Here is a 17,176-nt window from a genome sequence, read left to right as displayed (position 1 = left end):
GCGATTAATCGCGATTAACTATATGAAATTCTGAGATTAATCGCGATTAAAATTTTTAATCGTTTGACAGCCCTAATATATATATATATATATATATGTATCCTAGCAGGGCTCTAGAGTGCGACCAATTTGGTCCAATTTGGACCTAATTTCTCAATGGTGCGACTAAAAAAAATCTCAGGTCTCAGGCCGGTGCGACCAGGCTTCCGAAGGAAAAAAAAAAAACAACAGACACACATTAGGCCAATAACATGGTCTAAACCAATCAGAGATAGTGAAGGGCGGGACAATATTCTAGCGGCGATATGTAAGCGACATTCAGCTCAGCCAATCAGAATGCAGCACCAGGTTTATACATGTGCGTTCGGATGTTCTGCAGTTAATTTAGTTTTGTATGAGACTCGCCGGATGTCCCCAGAATGGAAGTTCGGGTTCTGGAGCTAGGCAGTCTAAAGTGTTGTAATGCTCAATGAAGTCCTGACTAAACAGTTAAAGTGACTCTACCCTGTCGTGTGCCTTTATTCCCACACCTCCACCACCGCACAGCAAAAGACCCGCAGCATCCCCACCGGACAGCAGCTAGGTGAGCCGACCCTCTACAGTAGCAAGTGGCTAATGCTAGCGATTAAAAACACGACAATATTTTCGTTAATAAAATATAAAAATAACTAAAAGACCATAATATATTACAATACATGTAGTCAAAATACACAGTATGTGCACCACAAGCGATTTTGGGAATCTGTGTAAAAGATTCAGTAAAGCAGATAATATAATGCACTGCATTTAAGATTACACTAACACTCTAGAGCATCATACACACACACACACACACACACAAACCCACACATATATATACATATAATTTTAAATATACACACACATATAAATAGATATACACACATACATACACATTTACTCTATTATTATAATTTTTATAAAAAATAATTGCTATAATTAGACTATAATACTATAATTAACTGGGAAGAAGACAGTGGCCGGCAATAGTGTATTTGTGACTGGTTCTAATACATTTTAAATTGAAAGGCTGAAAAAACCCAATGCATCTATAAAACACATTACATGCGGCGATAAATGCACTGCCCGAGTGTCCCCCTCTCCCCACTGCCTTTCAGCGGCAGGCAGTAGCAAACAGATCATCAGATGAGGCCATGTTGACCAGATTGTTAGTTAATTACAAGTTAATATTGCCTGTATGGACAGTGATAAAAAAAGAAAAAGAAAAAGAAAAAAAAGTGAACCTGTAAAACTGCGGTGTTAAATGCGATGCAGTCGAAAATTTGGGTGCACCTAACTTTTGTGCTGGTGCACCTAAGAAAAAAAGTTAGGCGCACCAGTGCAACCAGTGCAAAAAGTTAGTCTAGAGCCCTGCCTAGCCTTTTTTAGTTGTGTCTTTATGTAAGGGTAGTGCATTTTTATTGGCACCCCATTAAAAGATACACTATCTTGCCAAAAGTATTATCTCGCCTGCCTTTACACGCATATAAACTTGAGTTCATTCTGGAAAACTTACCATATATAAGTACTTTGTAGTTCTACAAATACTAACTGTAGTCCATCTTATTCTCTGCATACTTTTTAACCTGCTTTCACCCTGTTCTTCAATGGTCAGGACCCCCCACAGGACCACCACAGAGCAGGTATTATTTAGGTGGTGGATCATTCTCAGCACTGCAGTGACACTGACATGGTGGTGGTGTGTTAGTGTGTGTTGTGCTGGTATGAGTGGATCAGACACAGCAGCACTGCTGGAGTTTGTAAATACCGTGTCCACTCACTGTCCACTCTATTAGACACTCCTACCTAGTTGGTCCACCTTGTAGATGTAAAGTCAGAGACGATCGCTCATCTATTGCTGCTGTTTGAGTTGGTCATCTTCTAGACATTCATCAGTGGTCACAGGACGCTGCCCACGGCGCGCTGTTGGCTGGATATTTTTGGTTGGTGGACTGTTCTCAGTCTAGCAGTGACAGTGAGGTGTCTGATCCACTCATACCAGCACAACACACACTAACACACCACCACCATGTCAGTGTCACTGCAGTGCTGAGAATGGTCCACCACCTAAATAATACCTGCTCTGTAGTGGTCCTGTGGGGGTCCTGACCATTGAAGAACAGGGTGAAAGCAGGTTATAAAGTATGTAGAGAAACAGATGGACTACAGTCAGTAATTGTAGAACTACAAAGTGCTTCTATAAGGTAAGTTTTTCAGGATGAACTTAAGTTCATATGTGTGTGAAGGCAGGCGAGCTAATACTTTTGACAATATAGTGTATCACACATGCAATGAAGTGAGGCAAGCCGTAGCCTAGTGGTTAAGATACTGGACTAGTAATCAGAAGGCTGCTGGTTCAAGCCCCACCACTGCTAGGTTGCTGCTGTTGGGTCTTTGAGCAAGGCCCTTAACCCTCAATTGCTCAGACTGTATACTGTAACTGTACTGTAAATTGCTGTGAATAAAGGCGTCTGCTAAATACTGAAAGTGTAAATGTATTAAAAGACATGGGCTCCCCTGAAGCTTTAAGGGCAGTTGTAGCCTAGTGGTTAAGATACCTGTCTAGTAATCGAACGGTCACTAGCCGTTCAAGCCTCACCACTGCCAGGTTGCCACTGTTGGGCCCTTAACCCTCAATTGCTTAAACAATATACTGTCACAGTATTGTAAGTTGCTTTGGATAAAAGCGTCTGCTAAATGCTGAAAATATAAATGTAAGTAAAAGAATTTTGCTTATGATAAAGATCAGGCTTAGTAATGTAATAAAGAAAATAGACATCTAGACAGAGATCACTATTTTAATATAGCAAAGAGAGTTAAATACTCAGTTGTTTACATTTCGTTCAGATACAGTTGAAGTCATCATTTTACAAAAAGGTTTGAAGTTATTAAAACTCATAATTATCCTTCACAGACATTCATATACATAAACATAATATACTTTACTTTTGTAATTGTAACTAGTTCTACTGTTACTACAACTATTGTGACTATTACTATTGCTTCTGTTACTTCAGTTATTTGTACTGTTACTACTGTTGCTGTTACTATTGTTACTCTTACTCTTAGAGCATGTAACTGAGGAGATTTGTGTCTGTTGTTGTGTAGTCAAAGTCAGGAGAACCGATCACACTCACCAGTACTGAGCTGTGTCTCCATGAAGAGTGATGATTCTATGCGTCCTCCTATAACATTTAAAGATGGAGATCCTTCATCTGCACACAGGTAACAACTCCCCAGTTATGCTATGGTAGTTGTTTACATGTTTTTTTTTCATATAGCTGGTGCCCATTTAATGGAGGTATTATTATTGTTTTATTATTATTATTATTATTATTATTACAGGTAACAACTCCCCAGTTATTATTAGTATTAGTATTTTAATTGTTATTTTATTATTATTATTAATGAGGATAATGGCTTTATTTATGTATTGTTGTGTAATCAAAGTCAGGAGAACCGATCACACTCACCAGTACCGAGCTGTGTCTCCATAAAGAGTGATGATTCTATGCGTCCTCCTATAACATTTAAAGATGGAGATCCTTCATCTGCACACAGGTAACAACTCCCCAGTTATTATTAGTAGTGATATTTTAATTATTATTTTATTATTATTGTTATTATTAATGAGGATGATGGCTATATTTATGTATTGTTGTGTAATTGAAGTCTGGAGAACCGATCACACTCACCAGTACCGAGCTGTGTCTCCATGAAGAGTGATGATTCTATGCGTCCTCCTATAACATTTAAAGATGGAGATCCTTCACCTGTACACAGGTAACAACTCCTCAGTTACACTATGGTAGTTGTTTACATGTTCTTTTCATATAGCTGGTTATTATTGTTATTATTATTATGATTGTTATTAATATTATTGTTACTAATGAGGATGATGGCTGTGATAATAATTAATATTATTTAATAAATAGTAATGTTTTTCCTAGCCTTTATTAGTCGTGCCTTTATGTGAGGATAGTGCATTTATTTTGGCACCCAAGTGAAAGATATCAAACATGGAATGAAGTTCAGAATTTTGATGATAATAAAGATTAGGTTTCCTAAAGAGGATTTGTGTCTGTATTTTTGTGTAGTCGAACCATGAGCAAATGGTCACACTCACCGGTACCGAGCTGTGTCTCCATGAAGAGTGATGATTCTATGCGTCAACCTCTAACATTTAAAGATGGAGATCCTTCATCTGAACATGGGTAATGACTCCTCAGTTATTATTAGTATTAGTATTATAATTATTATTTTATTATTATTATTAATGAGCATGATGGCTATATTTATGTATTGTTGTGTAATTAAAGTCAGAAGAAACGATCACACTCACCAGTACTGAGCTGTGTCTCCATAAAGAGTGATGATTCTATGCGTCCCCCTATAACATTTAAAGATGGAGATCCTTCATCTGAACACGGGTAATGACTCCTCAGTTATTATTAGTATTAGTATTTTAATTATTATTTTATTATTATTATTATTATTATTATTAATGAGCATGATGGCTATATTTATGTATTGTTGTGTAATCAAAGTCAGAAGAAACGATCACACTCACCAGTACCGAGCTGTGTCTCCGTGAGGAGTGATGATTCTATGCGCCCCCCTATAACATTTAAAGATGGAAATCCTTCATCTGCACACAGGTAACAACTCCTCAGTTACACTATGGTAGTTGTTTACATGTTTTTTTCATATAACTGGTGCCCATTTAATGGAGGTATTATTATTATTATAATTATTATTATTACAGATAACAACTCCCCAGTTATTATAAGTATTAGTATTAGTATTTTAATTATTATTGTATTATTATTATTAATGAGGATGATGGCTATTTTTATGTATTGTTGTGTAATTAAAGTCAGAAGAAACGATCAGACTCACCAGTACCGAGCTGTGTCTCCATGAGGAGTGATGATTCTATGCGTCCCCCTATAACATTTAAAGATGGAGATCCTTCATCTGCACACAGGTAATGACTCCCCATAGTTACATTACTGTAGTTATTAAGATACTCTAGCAGAAGCAGATGCTGCACAGGTTAAAACCCACAGTTTATGACATGGAGCATTTAAACACAAAACTAGGACACTGTGCTACTTCTTAATGGTTTATTATCAATAAACCAGTATAAACAGTTTAAATTGTTAAAGTAGTATCAACCCTAAATATGCTGATCAGTTCACCTACTCCTACTATTATTGCTACTGTTACTATTGCTACAGTTACTTTACTATTGCTTCTGTTATTGGTGTTGTGTGTACTGTTACTTCTGTTGCTGTTACTATTGTTACTCGTACTATTAGAGTTTCTACTTTTATTATTCCTTGTTACTATTGCTACTGTTACTTTTACTATTTCCATTGTTACTATTGTTAATGTTACTAATAATATTGCTGAGGTTACTATTATTATTACTTCTGTTGCTTCTCTTACTTTTACTAGTTCTAGGTTAATCTCAAATTTGATAACCAGAAAGTTCAGATTTAGTTATGTAGTTTTATCACAAATACCAGTCATTAAAATTTTAGTAAAGACTGAATAAATAATTAAACGTCAGTAATAATGAGCATGTAACTGTATTGTTATATAGTCAAACTAAGAAGAAACGATCAGACTCACCAGTACCGAGCTGTGTCTCCATGAAGAGTGATGATTCTATGCGTCCTCCTATAACATTTAAAGATGCTTCATCTGTACACAGGTAACGACTCCCCAGTTGTTAAGCTATTGTAGATGTTTACATGTTTTTTCTACATAACACAGAACCAAGAGACTGTGCTACTTCTTTATGGTTTATTATCAGTAAACCAGTATAAACAGTCTTTAAGGGTTGAAATATCTTTGCATTTTGCCACCAACTCCAAGAGATGAGAAATATACCTTAAATATATAAATGTTCTATAAGAAAGTCTTCAATCAGTATTAACCTTAAATATGCTAATCAGTCTACCTACTACTATTACAGTTACTGTTGCTACAGGGAACTATTGCTACTATTGCTATTTTTTTTATTGTTTTTGTTTTTGTTTTAAATGTTTTTACTGTTACTATTGTTACTCTTACTATTGGAGCTACAACTTTTACTATTGCTGTTGTTATTATTGTGAATGTTACTAATATTTTTGCTAATGTTACTGTTGTAATTATTACTGTTGTTACAGGTTAATCTCAAATTTTGATAACCATCAAGTTCAGATTTAATTATGTAGTTTTATCACAAATAACCATTAATTGTCGAAGTAAATAATTAAATGTCAACAATAATGAGCATGTAACTAAGTGGATTTGTGTCTGTATTGTTATGTAGTCAAACTAAAGAGAAACGATCACACTCACCAGTACCTAGCCATGAAGAGTGATGATTCTATGCGTCCTCCTATAACATTTAAAGATGGAGATCCTTCATCTGTACACAGGTAACAACTCCTCAGTTATTATTAATAGTAGTATTTTAATTATTATTTTTATTATTATTATTAATGAGGATGATGGCTATATTTATCCATACACGACGAGTTGAGTTTTTACCAAAAAGTTCCATTTTGGTTTCATCTGACCACATGATATTCTCCCAATCTTCTTCTGGATCATCCATATGCTCTCTGGCAAACTTCAGACGGGCCTGGACATGTACTGGCTTAAGCAGGGGGACACGCCTGGCACTGCAGAATTTGAGTCCCTCTCGGCGTAGTGTGTTACTGATGGTAGCCTTTGTTACTTTGGTCCCAGCTCTCTGCAGGTCATTCATCAGGTCCCTCCGTGTAGTTCTGGGATTTTTGCTCACCGTTCTCATGATCATTTTGACCCCACGGGATCGAGGGAGATTATCAATGGATTTTTTTTTCTCATTTTGTCTCTCATAGTTGAAGTGTACCTATGATGAAAATTACAGACCTCTCTTGTCTTTCTAAGTAGGAGAACTTGCACAATCAGTGGCTGACTAAATACTTTTTGGCCCCACTGTATGTTAGAAATGGTGTTTTCTTAAAATAACATCTGTGTGATCTACCAATTTTTTAGAGTAGATCTGGCCCAGGCAAGATTGTTTAAATGCAGCTTATTTTTACCCAAGTATTTTGACCTAAGTATAACGGTTGAGCAGATCATTAAAGGGCTTAGAGTGGGGTCTTATATGAACCCAGTATATTTCATGTTTTGTCTGGTCAACTTCATTTCAACTCTTAGCATACACATACATGCATTTTAGGCTACAACACATTCTAAAAAAGTTGGAACATGGCAATTTAGTGTTATGATGAATGGACAAGGACCCAAGGTGCAGATATTAAATAATATTTTTATTTAAACAAATATCAAAACAAACGGAAAAAACCCGAAAAAACAGGAACAAAAAACAAATCGGGAGAACCCCGATTGAGCCGCTGGATCCGCAGGCGAGGGAAACTGAAAAAGGGAAAAAAATAAGAATGCCAAGTGGGGATGCGAACCCCGGTCGCTCAGGTCAGAGCATATACGCAACCTGTTGCACCAAACACTGGTGAACGGTGAACAAAACCAAATGCGCTATTGAAGCGCTGGAAGAGAAAAAGGAACAAAAATAATAAAACGCTGCCAAAACTGGGAGATCCCGAAACGACAAGCGCATTTCGGGAGGACAGGATCGGTGGACGCTCCTGAAGCCCGTATCTAGGGATAGGCGCCAGCCGACCTGTAAAACACAAAAGACGTGTGTTAGGTAAAGCTATTTAGGCGGATTTGAACCGGGGATGCTGGCGCCAGAGGCAAGCGTCAACCAAGCTGTGCCACCCAGAATACAACGAACTGCTTTAACACAAGCTCTATGAAGCGCCAAATAACCGGCAATATGGCGGATACCAACCTCCTGCTAACGTTGCAGGAGTGTTAGCGCTACACGCTAAAAACAAATTTCAGCGCGAGGGCTGAACGTAGTCGCACCAAGCTTTCCCTCACAAAGGAAAAAACAAAGGGCTAACTACCTCAGCCTTTCAGCTTACATATCCGAACGACCTAGTACCGTTCGGACTACCTTCTAACCCTAAAAAGGGTGAGTTGATGCTCTCACACACAGACCAACAGAAATAAAGGTGCGACGCCAGCTGCTGCACGCAGGTGGCCTAAATAGGCCAGGTGCAGCTGCAGGCAATCGCCCTAATCAGCAGGCCTCCTACAAGAGGCCGTGCTGTGCTTTGTTCTGTAACGCCTGCTTCGCCGGGAACCGGGGTAAGTTCACCAGATACCGCAGGCACCCTAACATTTAGGGCTAGTAATGAGGTAAAAAAAATAAATAAATAAACTAAATAATGATGTGATTTCAAACAGGTAATGTCAACAGCTGATTATAACCATGATGTGGCACAAATCATATGAAGATAAAGGAATAAAATGAATTTTGTTTTTAAATTATTTCTGTAGATGTAGAGTCGGCTCCATTGTTATGGTGGTTTACAGGCTTAAAAGAACAATCCTCATATTTGTCGACAGCATTTACTTTAACTTTTAATACTTTAATACATTTAATATCAGAAAATTACTACACTACTACTACATTAAACAACAGATACTTTAACTTTTACTCAAGTAATATTCTAAACAGTGACTTTTACTTCTATCAAAGTAAATTTCTCAATATACCTTTTTTTTACTCAAGTGTGGCTTTCAGGTACTTTATATACCACTGTTTGTAACCTTTGATATATATATATACAGTATATACAGGGGTTGGACAAAATAACTGAAACACCTGTCATTTTAGTGTGGGAGGTTTCATGGCTAAATTGGACCAGTCTGGTGGCCAATCTTCATTAATTGCACATTGCACCAGTAAGAGCAGAGTGTGAAGGTTCAATTAGCAGGGTAAGAGCACAGTTTTGCTCAAAATATTGCAATGCACACAACATTATGGGTGACATACCAGAGTTCAAAAGAGGACAAATTGTTGGTGCACGTCTTGCTGGCGCATCTGTGACCAAGACAGCAAGTCTTTGTGATGTATCAAGAGCCACGGTATCCAGGGTAATGTCAGCATACCACCAAGAAGGACAAACCACATCCAACAGGATTAACTGTGGACGCAAGAGGAAGCTGTCTGAAAGGGATGTTCGGGTGCTAACCCGGATTGTATCCAAAAAACATAAAACCACGGCTGCCCAAATCACGGCAGAATTAAATGTGCACCTCGACTCTCCTGTTTCCACCAGAACTGTCCGTCGGGAGCTCCACAGGGTCAATATACACGGCCGGGCTGCTATAGTCAAACCTTTGGTCACTCGTGCCAATGCCAAACGTCGGTTTCAATGGTGCAAGGAGTGCAAATCTTGGGCTGTGGACAATGTGAAACATGTATTGTTCTCTGATGAGTCCACCTTTACTGTTTTCCCCACATCCGGGAGAGTTACGGTGTGGAGAAGCCCCAAAGAAGCGTACCACCCAGACTGTTGCATGCCCAGAGTGAAGCATGGGGGTGGATCAGTGATGGTTTGGGCTGCCATATCATGGCATTCCCTTGGCCCAATACTTGTGCTAGATGGGCGCGTCACTGCCAAGGACTACCGAACCATTCTGGAGGACCATGTGCATCCAATGGCGGTGCCGTGTATCAGGATGACAATGCACCAATACACACAGCAAGACTGGTGAAAGATTGGTTTGATGAACATGAAAGTGAAGTTGAACATCTCCCATGGCCTGCACAGTCACCAGATCTAAATATTATTGAGCCACTTTGGGGTGTTTTGGAAAAGCGAGTCAGGAAACGTTTTCCTCCACCAGCATCACGTAGTGACCTGGCCACTATCCTGCAAGAAGAATGGCTTAAAATCCCTCTGACCACTGTGCAGGACTTGTATATGTCATTTCCAAGACGAATTGACGCTGTATTGGCCGCAAAAGGAGGCCCTACACCATACTAATAAATTATTGTGGTCTAAAACCAGGTGTTTCAGTTATTTTGTCCAACCCCTGTATATATTAGGGTTGGGCGATATTGCCGATTTTCATACCGTCATACCGTCTTCAGGAAATACTGCGGTATACAGTATTACCGCGGGGGGGGTGTCGCGGACAAACTTTACAGTGTGTACACACTTGAGTGTAATTACAATATTTCAATATTTTATTATAAAAAGATTTAACAATCTGAACGTCTACACACTTCAATATATTTCAAAAGTTAACTGCTTAGTTTATAGTTACAGATATTTCTTAAAAGTGTACGAACGTGTACGATTAGTTCTGCCTGTAATCCAGAATTAAGTTCTATACCGTAACAAAAAATATTAATGTAAATGTTCATGTTGCGATGACGGTGATGTAAAATAATGTTAAAATAATTCAAAGTCCAAACATTTGAGTGGTTAACGAGAACGCTACTTTACATGTCACACAAGCTCAGTGCAAAACACGAGCACGGAAACGGTACAAATCCGATCTATTCCCTACACACTCGCTCCCTACGCCCTATAGTGAGCTTAACTTTCTTAAAGGGCCAGACAATATATTTTATAATTCACATTACACGACAGGTGAGACGTTCTTTTTTCTTAATAAAGCGCTTTTATTTAGGAAAAAATAGTTCTTACATAGGCAGGAAAATCTATGGCAGACGAGAGTCAGAACAGCGGATTGGGCGTAACGTTATTATTACTGTTTGCTCCTTTTTCTCAACACTTGTGCTCGATTTACACTGAAGATATATTTAGTAAATAAGTACATGTCCGCGCTTGTGTTCATTTCCGGTTGAACTGATAAAAAATGTTGATTTTGAAAAATTAAAAGACGAGCCGTTATTCAGTTTCTGCTTGTTAGCTCACAGCTAACGCTAACCAGTGTGGCTCTTCTCGACTCTCTGTGTTATCACCAGTAAGCACCCCACAGCCAATCAGCGAGCTCCAACCGCCTACCCCTCCCACCCCTCCCTCACTGTGGATGCGTGCATGTCCTAAAGTCTCAGTTTTCAAGGTAAACCTGAAGCAGAAATTCGGCGCTTCACATTTAAAATATACCGTCACCATCTTTGAATACCGTCACCATTTTTGAATACCGCGGTATACGGTAATATCGTCATACCGCCCAACCCTAATATATATATATATAATTTTTCTTTTCTTTTGAGAAAGAGCTTTCATAAAAGGAAAATGAACTGGAGTCTAAAAAACAACTGTTGTTATTTCATATACAATTGAGCTAATGTCTCACCACATGTTATTATTTAAAACAGGTCTGACTCTGCATCTGAACTCCAGAACAACTTCAAATTGCATTTGTTACAGAAGTTTCAGTGTTTAAATAATGTGATATCAAACCAGGAAAACCCAACATTACTGAATGAGATCTACACAGAACTCTACATCACAGAGGGAGACACTGGAGACGTCAATAATGAACATGAGGTGAGACAGATCGAGGCAGCATCCAGGAGATCAACAACAGAGGAAACACCAATCTACTGTAACGACATCTTTAAACCTTTATCTGAAGAAGACAAACCCATCAGAACTGTACTGACAAAGGGAGTCGCTGGTATTGGAAAAACTGTCTCTGTACAGAAGTTCATTCTGGACTGGGCTGAAGGAAAAACAAACCAGGATCTTCACTTTATATTTCCACTTCCTTTCAGAGAGCTGAATTTAATGAAGGACCAAAAACTGAGTCTGATGGATCTTCTCAGCTTCAGTTTTAAAGAGATGAAAGAAACTGAAATGTCCAGCTTGCAGAAAGTTTTGTTTATTTTTAATGGTTTGGATGAGTGTCGTTTCTCTCTAGATTTTCTGAACACAGACAGATTGTGTGATGAAACTGAATCAGCATCAGTGAATGTGCTGCTGGTGAACCTGATTAAAAGGCATCTGCTCCCATCTGCTCTCATCTGGATAACCTCCAGACCAGGAGCTGCTGATCAGATCCCCTCTGAGTGTTTAGATCGAGTGACGGAGGTACGAGGGTTCAGTAACCCACAGAAGGAGGAGTACTTCATGAAGAGAATCAGTGATCAGAGCCTGGCTAACAGAGTAATCACCCACCTGAAGTCATTACGACATCATGTGTCACATTCCAGTCTTCTGCTGGATTTCAGCCACTGTTCTTGAGAGATTGTTGGATGAAGCTGAAGGTGGTGAGATCCCCAAAACTCTGACTCAGATGTACACCCACTTCCTCATCATTCAGACCAACAACATAAGAAAAAAATACCCAAGGAACCAGGATTCAGATGAAGAAATGATTCTCAAACTGGGAAAACTGGCTTTCAATCAGCTGATGAAAGGAAACTTGATCTTCTATGAAGAAGACCTGATAGAGTGTGGAATTGATGTAAGAGAAGCAGCAGTGTACTCAGGTGTGTGTACACAGATCTTCAGAGAGGAGTCTGGACTGAATCAGAATAAAGTGTACTGCTTTGTTCATCTGAGCATTCAGGAGCATCTCGCAGCTCTATATGTGCATCTGATGATCATGAAAGAGCAGACAAATGTTCTTAAAAAGTTGCAGCATTTTAATAGTGGAGTCCAGTTAAGAACAAAACTCTCAGTTGTTCACAAGACTGCAGTAGATGAAGCATTAAACAGTAAAAATGGACATCTGGATCTTTTTCTTCGTTTTCTTCTCGGTCTCTCACTGGAGTCCAATCAAACTTTGTTACATTTATTAGTGACACAGACAGGAAGTAGCTCCCACAGCAAAGAGGAAATAGTTCAGTACATCAAGGAGAAGATCAGTAAGAACACAACTGCAGAGAAATCCATCAATCTGATCCACTGTCTGAATGAACTGGGAGATCATTCACTAGTGGAGGAGGTTCAGCACTACCTGCAATCTGAAAACCTGCAAGGATGTAAACTTTCTACATCACAGTGGTCAGCTCTAGTGTTTGTGTTACTGACATCAGAGCAGGAACAAGATGAATTTGTTCTGAGCAAATATTGCACAAACAGAAACTCAAATCAGGTTCTTCTGAATCTCCTTCCTGTAGTTGCAGAGTCCAGAAAAGCTGAGTAAGTGAACACTTACAATCAATTTTACACTCTTACAACATTAGAATTGTAGAAACTTAAAGTAAAAACACTGATGTATCATACATAGCTCTTAAATAAATACAGAATCCAAATCAGGAATGCATCTTTAAAATGATCATTCTTTTTTTGAAGGTATAATAACATTTATTCATGAACTATATCACATGTGGAAAAAGTAATTGCCCCCCTAAACCTGGTTGTGGTGCCCTTGGCAGTAACAACTGCAATCGAACATAAGTAATAACTTGTGATAAGTCTTTTATTTCACTGTTCGCACTCCTTTCTGCAAACATGTGAAGACTAACTGCTAACAAGAGTGGCTAATAAATGGTGTAGTGGTGCTAACAACCCATATATAAGTCTGTTCTCCAGTTCAGTTATTGCTTTTCACCTTATTATCAATTCATTATTTAATCAAAGACAAATTATAGCCTGGTTTTTAACTTGCCCAAGAACGATACAGCCTTTTCTTTTATCCAGCTACCACTCTGTGTTGCCAATTAGTTACAGAATATAGTTTAAAGTGCTGCTACTAGTCTATAAATCAGTGATGGGCTGTTTGATCAAGCATGTTGAGAATTTACAAAATTGTCCTTTAGAGTAGGGCTTGCGAACTGTTTCAACGAGTCAGAAACGACTCTTTTCAAATGAATTATTCATAGGAATCGAATCAGGGAGCTGTGCTCTTATCTATGGTAAAGATTCATTCGTTTGGCTCACTCTTTTTCATTACGGTGTCGTGCTCAAACAATTTAATGAATCAGTTCATTTGTTCAAGAGATTTAGTCGTAGTCCAGGCCTTGATAAACAGATGTATAAACCAGTCTGAGCTTCCGAATCTCTTTATTGGTTGTTGTATAAGTGACAGTTTAGCGAACGAATTACTCGTTTCAGCTTTTTACTGTGAAAGCCGAGAGAATAACTGATCTAAAATGGTTTTCATTAGTTAGGTGGATAAAAACAATTGGGTTTGCATTTTATATAAGCAGCGGTTATGATTTTATGCTGCTGTGTGATTAATCTGGGTTGTGGTGCTGCTGTTCACCGTGCGCTCTCTTTTTGCAATGATAGCAAAGCGTTATCAAATATTGTGATTTATTTATTTATTAAGTAAAACTCACAGCATGAATGATTGTGAGATTCTGCTGGTTTGTTTGATATTGTCAAAATGTACATATACAGTGGTGCTTGAAAGTTTGTGAACCCTTTAGAATTTTCTATATTTCTGCATAAATATGACCTAAAACATCATCAGATTTTCACACAAGTCCTAAAAGTAGATAAAGAGAACCCAGTTAAACAAAAGAGACAAAAATATTATACTTGGTCATTTATTTATTGAGGAAAATGATCCAATATTACATATTTGTGAGTTGCAAAAGTATGTGAACCTCTAGGATTAGCAGTTAATTTGAAGGTGAAATTAGAGTCAGGTGTTTTTAATCAATGGGATGACAATCAGGTGTGAGTGGGCACCCTGTTTTATTTAAAGAACATGGATCTATCAAAGTCTGCTCTTCACAACACATGTTTGTGGTAGTGTATCATGGCATGAACAAAGAAGATTTCTGAGGACCTCAGAAAAAGAGTTGTTGATGCTCATCAGGCTGGAAAAGGTTACAAAACCATCTCTAAAGAGTTTGGACTCCACCAATCCACAGTCAGACAGATTGTGTACAAGTGGAGGAAATTCAAGACCATTGTTACCCTCCCCAGGAGTGGTCGACCAACAAAGATCCCTCCAAGGGCAAGGCGTGTAATAGTCGGCGAGGTCACAAAGGACCCCAGGGTAACTTCTAAGCAACTGAAGGCCTCTCTCACATTGGCTAATGTTAATGTTCATGAGTCCACCATCAGGAGAACACTGAACAACAATGTTGTGCATGGCAGGGTTGCAAGGAGAAAGCCACTGCTCTCCAAAAAGAACAGTGCTGCTTGTCTGCAGTTTACTACAGATCATGTGGACAAGCCAGAAGGCTATTGGAAGAATGTTTTGTGGATGGATGAGACCAAAATAGAACTTTCTGGTTTAAATGAAAAGAGTTATGTTTGGAGAAAGGAAAACACTGCATTCCAGCATAAGAACCTTATCCCATCTGTGAAACATGGTGGTGGTAGTATCATGGTTTGGGCCTGTTTTGCTGCATCTGGGCCAGGACGGCTTGCCATCATTGATGGAACAATGAATTCTGAATGATATCAGAGAATTCTAAAGGAAAATGTCAGGACATCTGTCCATGAACTGAATCTCAAGAGAAGGTGGGTCATGCAGCAAGACAACGACCCTAAGCACACAAGTCGTTCTACAAAGAATGGTTAAAGAAGAATAAATTTAATGTTCTGGAATGGCCAAGTCAAAGTCCTGACCTTAATCCAATCGAAATGTTGTGGAAGGACCTGAAGCGAGCAGTTAATGTGAGGAAACCCACCAACATCCCAGAGTTGAAGCTGTTCTGTACGAAGGAATGGGCTAAAATTCCTCCAAGCCAGTGTGCAGGACTGATCAACAGTTACCAGAAACGTTTAGTTGCAGTTATTGCTGCAAAGGGGGGTATATGTAATATTGGATCATTTTCCTCAATAAATAAATGACCAAGTACAATGTTTTTGTCTCATTTGTTTAACTGGGTTCTCTTTATCTACTTGTGTGAAAATCTGATGATGTTTTCTAAAGGCTTCACAAACTTACAAGCACCACTGTATATATGTGTACATATATACAGTGTATCACAAAAGTGAGTACACCCCTCACATTTCTGCAAATATTTCATTATATCTTTTCATGGGACGACACTATAGACATGAAACTTGGATATAACTTAGAGTAGTCAGTGTACAACTTGTATAGCAGTGTAGATTTACTGTCTTCTGAAAATAACTCAACACACAGCCATTAATGTCTAAATAGCTGGCAACATAAGTGAGTACACCCCACAGTGAACATGTCCAAATTGTGCCCAAATGTGTCGTTGTCCCTCCCTGGTGTCATGTGTCAAGGTCCCAGGTGTAAATGGGCAGCAGGGCTGTTAAATTTGGTGTTTTGGGTACAATTCTCTCATACTGGCCACTGGATATTCAACATGGCACCTCATGGCAAAGAACTCTCTGAGGATGTGAGAAATAGAATTGTTGCTCTCCACAAAGATGGCCTGGGCTATAAGAAGATTGCTAACACCCTGAAACTGAGCTACAGCATGGTGGCCAAGGTCATACAGCGGTTTTCCAGGACAGGTTCCACTCGGAACAGGCTTCGCCAGGGTCGACCAAAGAAGTTGAGTCCACGTGTTCGGCGTCATATCCAGAGGTTGGCTTTAAAAAATAGACACATGAGTGCTGCCAGCATTGCTGCAGAGGTTGAAGACGTGGGAGGTCAGCCTGTCAGTGCTCAGACCATACGCCGCACACTGCATCAACTCGGTCTGCATGGTCGTCATCCCAGAAGGAAGCTGACGCACAAGAAAGCCAGCAAACAGTTTGCTGAAAACAAGCAGTCCAAGAACATGGATTACTGGAATGCCCTGTGGTCTGACGAGACCAAGATACACTTGTTTGGCTCAGATGGTGTCCAGCATGTGTGGCAGCGCCCTGGTGAGAAGTACCAAGACAACTGTATCTTGCCTACAGTCAAGCATGGTGGTGGTAGCATCATGGTCTTGGGCTGCATGAGTGTTGCTGGCACTGGGGAGCTGCGGTTCATTGAGGGAAACATGAATTCCAACATGTACTGTGACATTCTGAAACAGAGCATGATCCCCTCCCTTCGAAAACTGTTTTCCAACAGGATAACGACCCCAAACACAACCTCCAAGATGACAACTGCCTTGCTGAGGAAGCTGAAGGTAAAGGTGATGGACTAAACCCAATTGAGCACCTGTGGCGCATCCTCAAGTGGAAGGTGGAGGAGTTCAAGGTGTCTAACATCCACCAGCTCCGTGATGTCATCATGGAGAAGTGGAAGAGGATTCCAGTAGCAACCTGTGCAGCTCTGGTGAATTCCATGCCCAGGAGGGTTAAGGCAGTGCTGGATAATAATGGTGGTCACACAAAATATTGACACTTTGGGCACAATTTGGACATGTTCACTGTGGGGTGTACTCACTTATGTTGCCAGCCATTTAGACATTAATGGCTGTGTGTTGAGTTATTTTCAG

At 39.3% G+C, this 17,176-nt stretch overlaps 1 pseudogene; it reads left to right on the top strand.

The window, feature by feature from the left end:
* LOC134334787 (NACHT, LRR and PYD domains-containing protein 12-like) overlaps window positions 1–17,176 on the top strand; it is a 47,482-nt pseudogene that overhangs the window by 15,312 nt on the left and 14,994 nt on the right.

The sequence above is a fragment of the Trichomycterus rosablanca genome, chromosome 2 (genome assembly GCF_030014385.1).
Source record: "Trichomycterus rosablanca isolate fTriRos1 chromosome 2, fTriRos1.hap1, whole genome shotgun sequence".
NCBI classification, from domain to species: domain Eukaryota; kingdom Metazoa; phylum Chordata; class Actinopteri; order Siluriformes; family Trichomycteridae; genus Trichomycterus; species Trichomycterus rosablanca.
The sequence above is the reverse complement of the archived record's forward strand: the minus strand, read 5'-3'. Positions and strand labels throughout refer to the sequence as shown.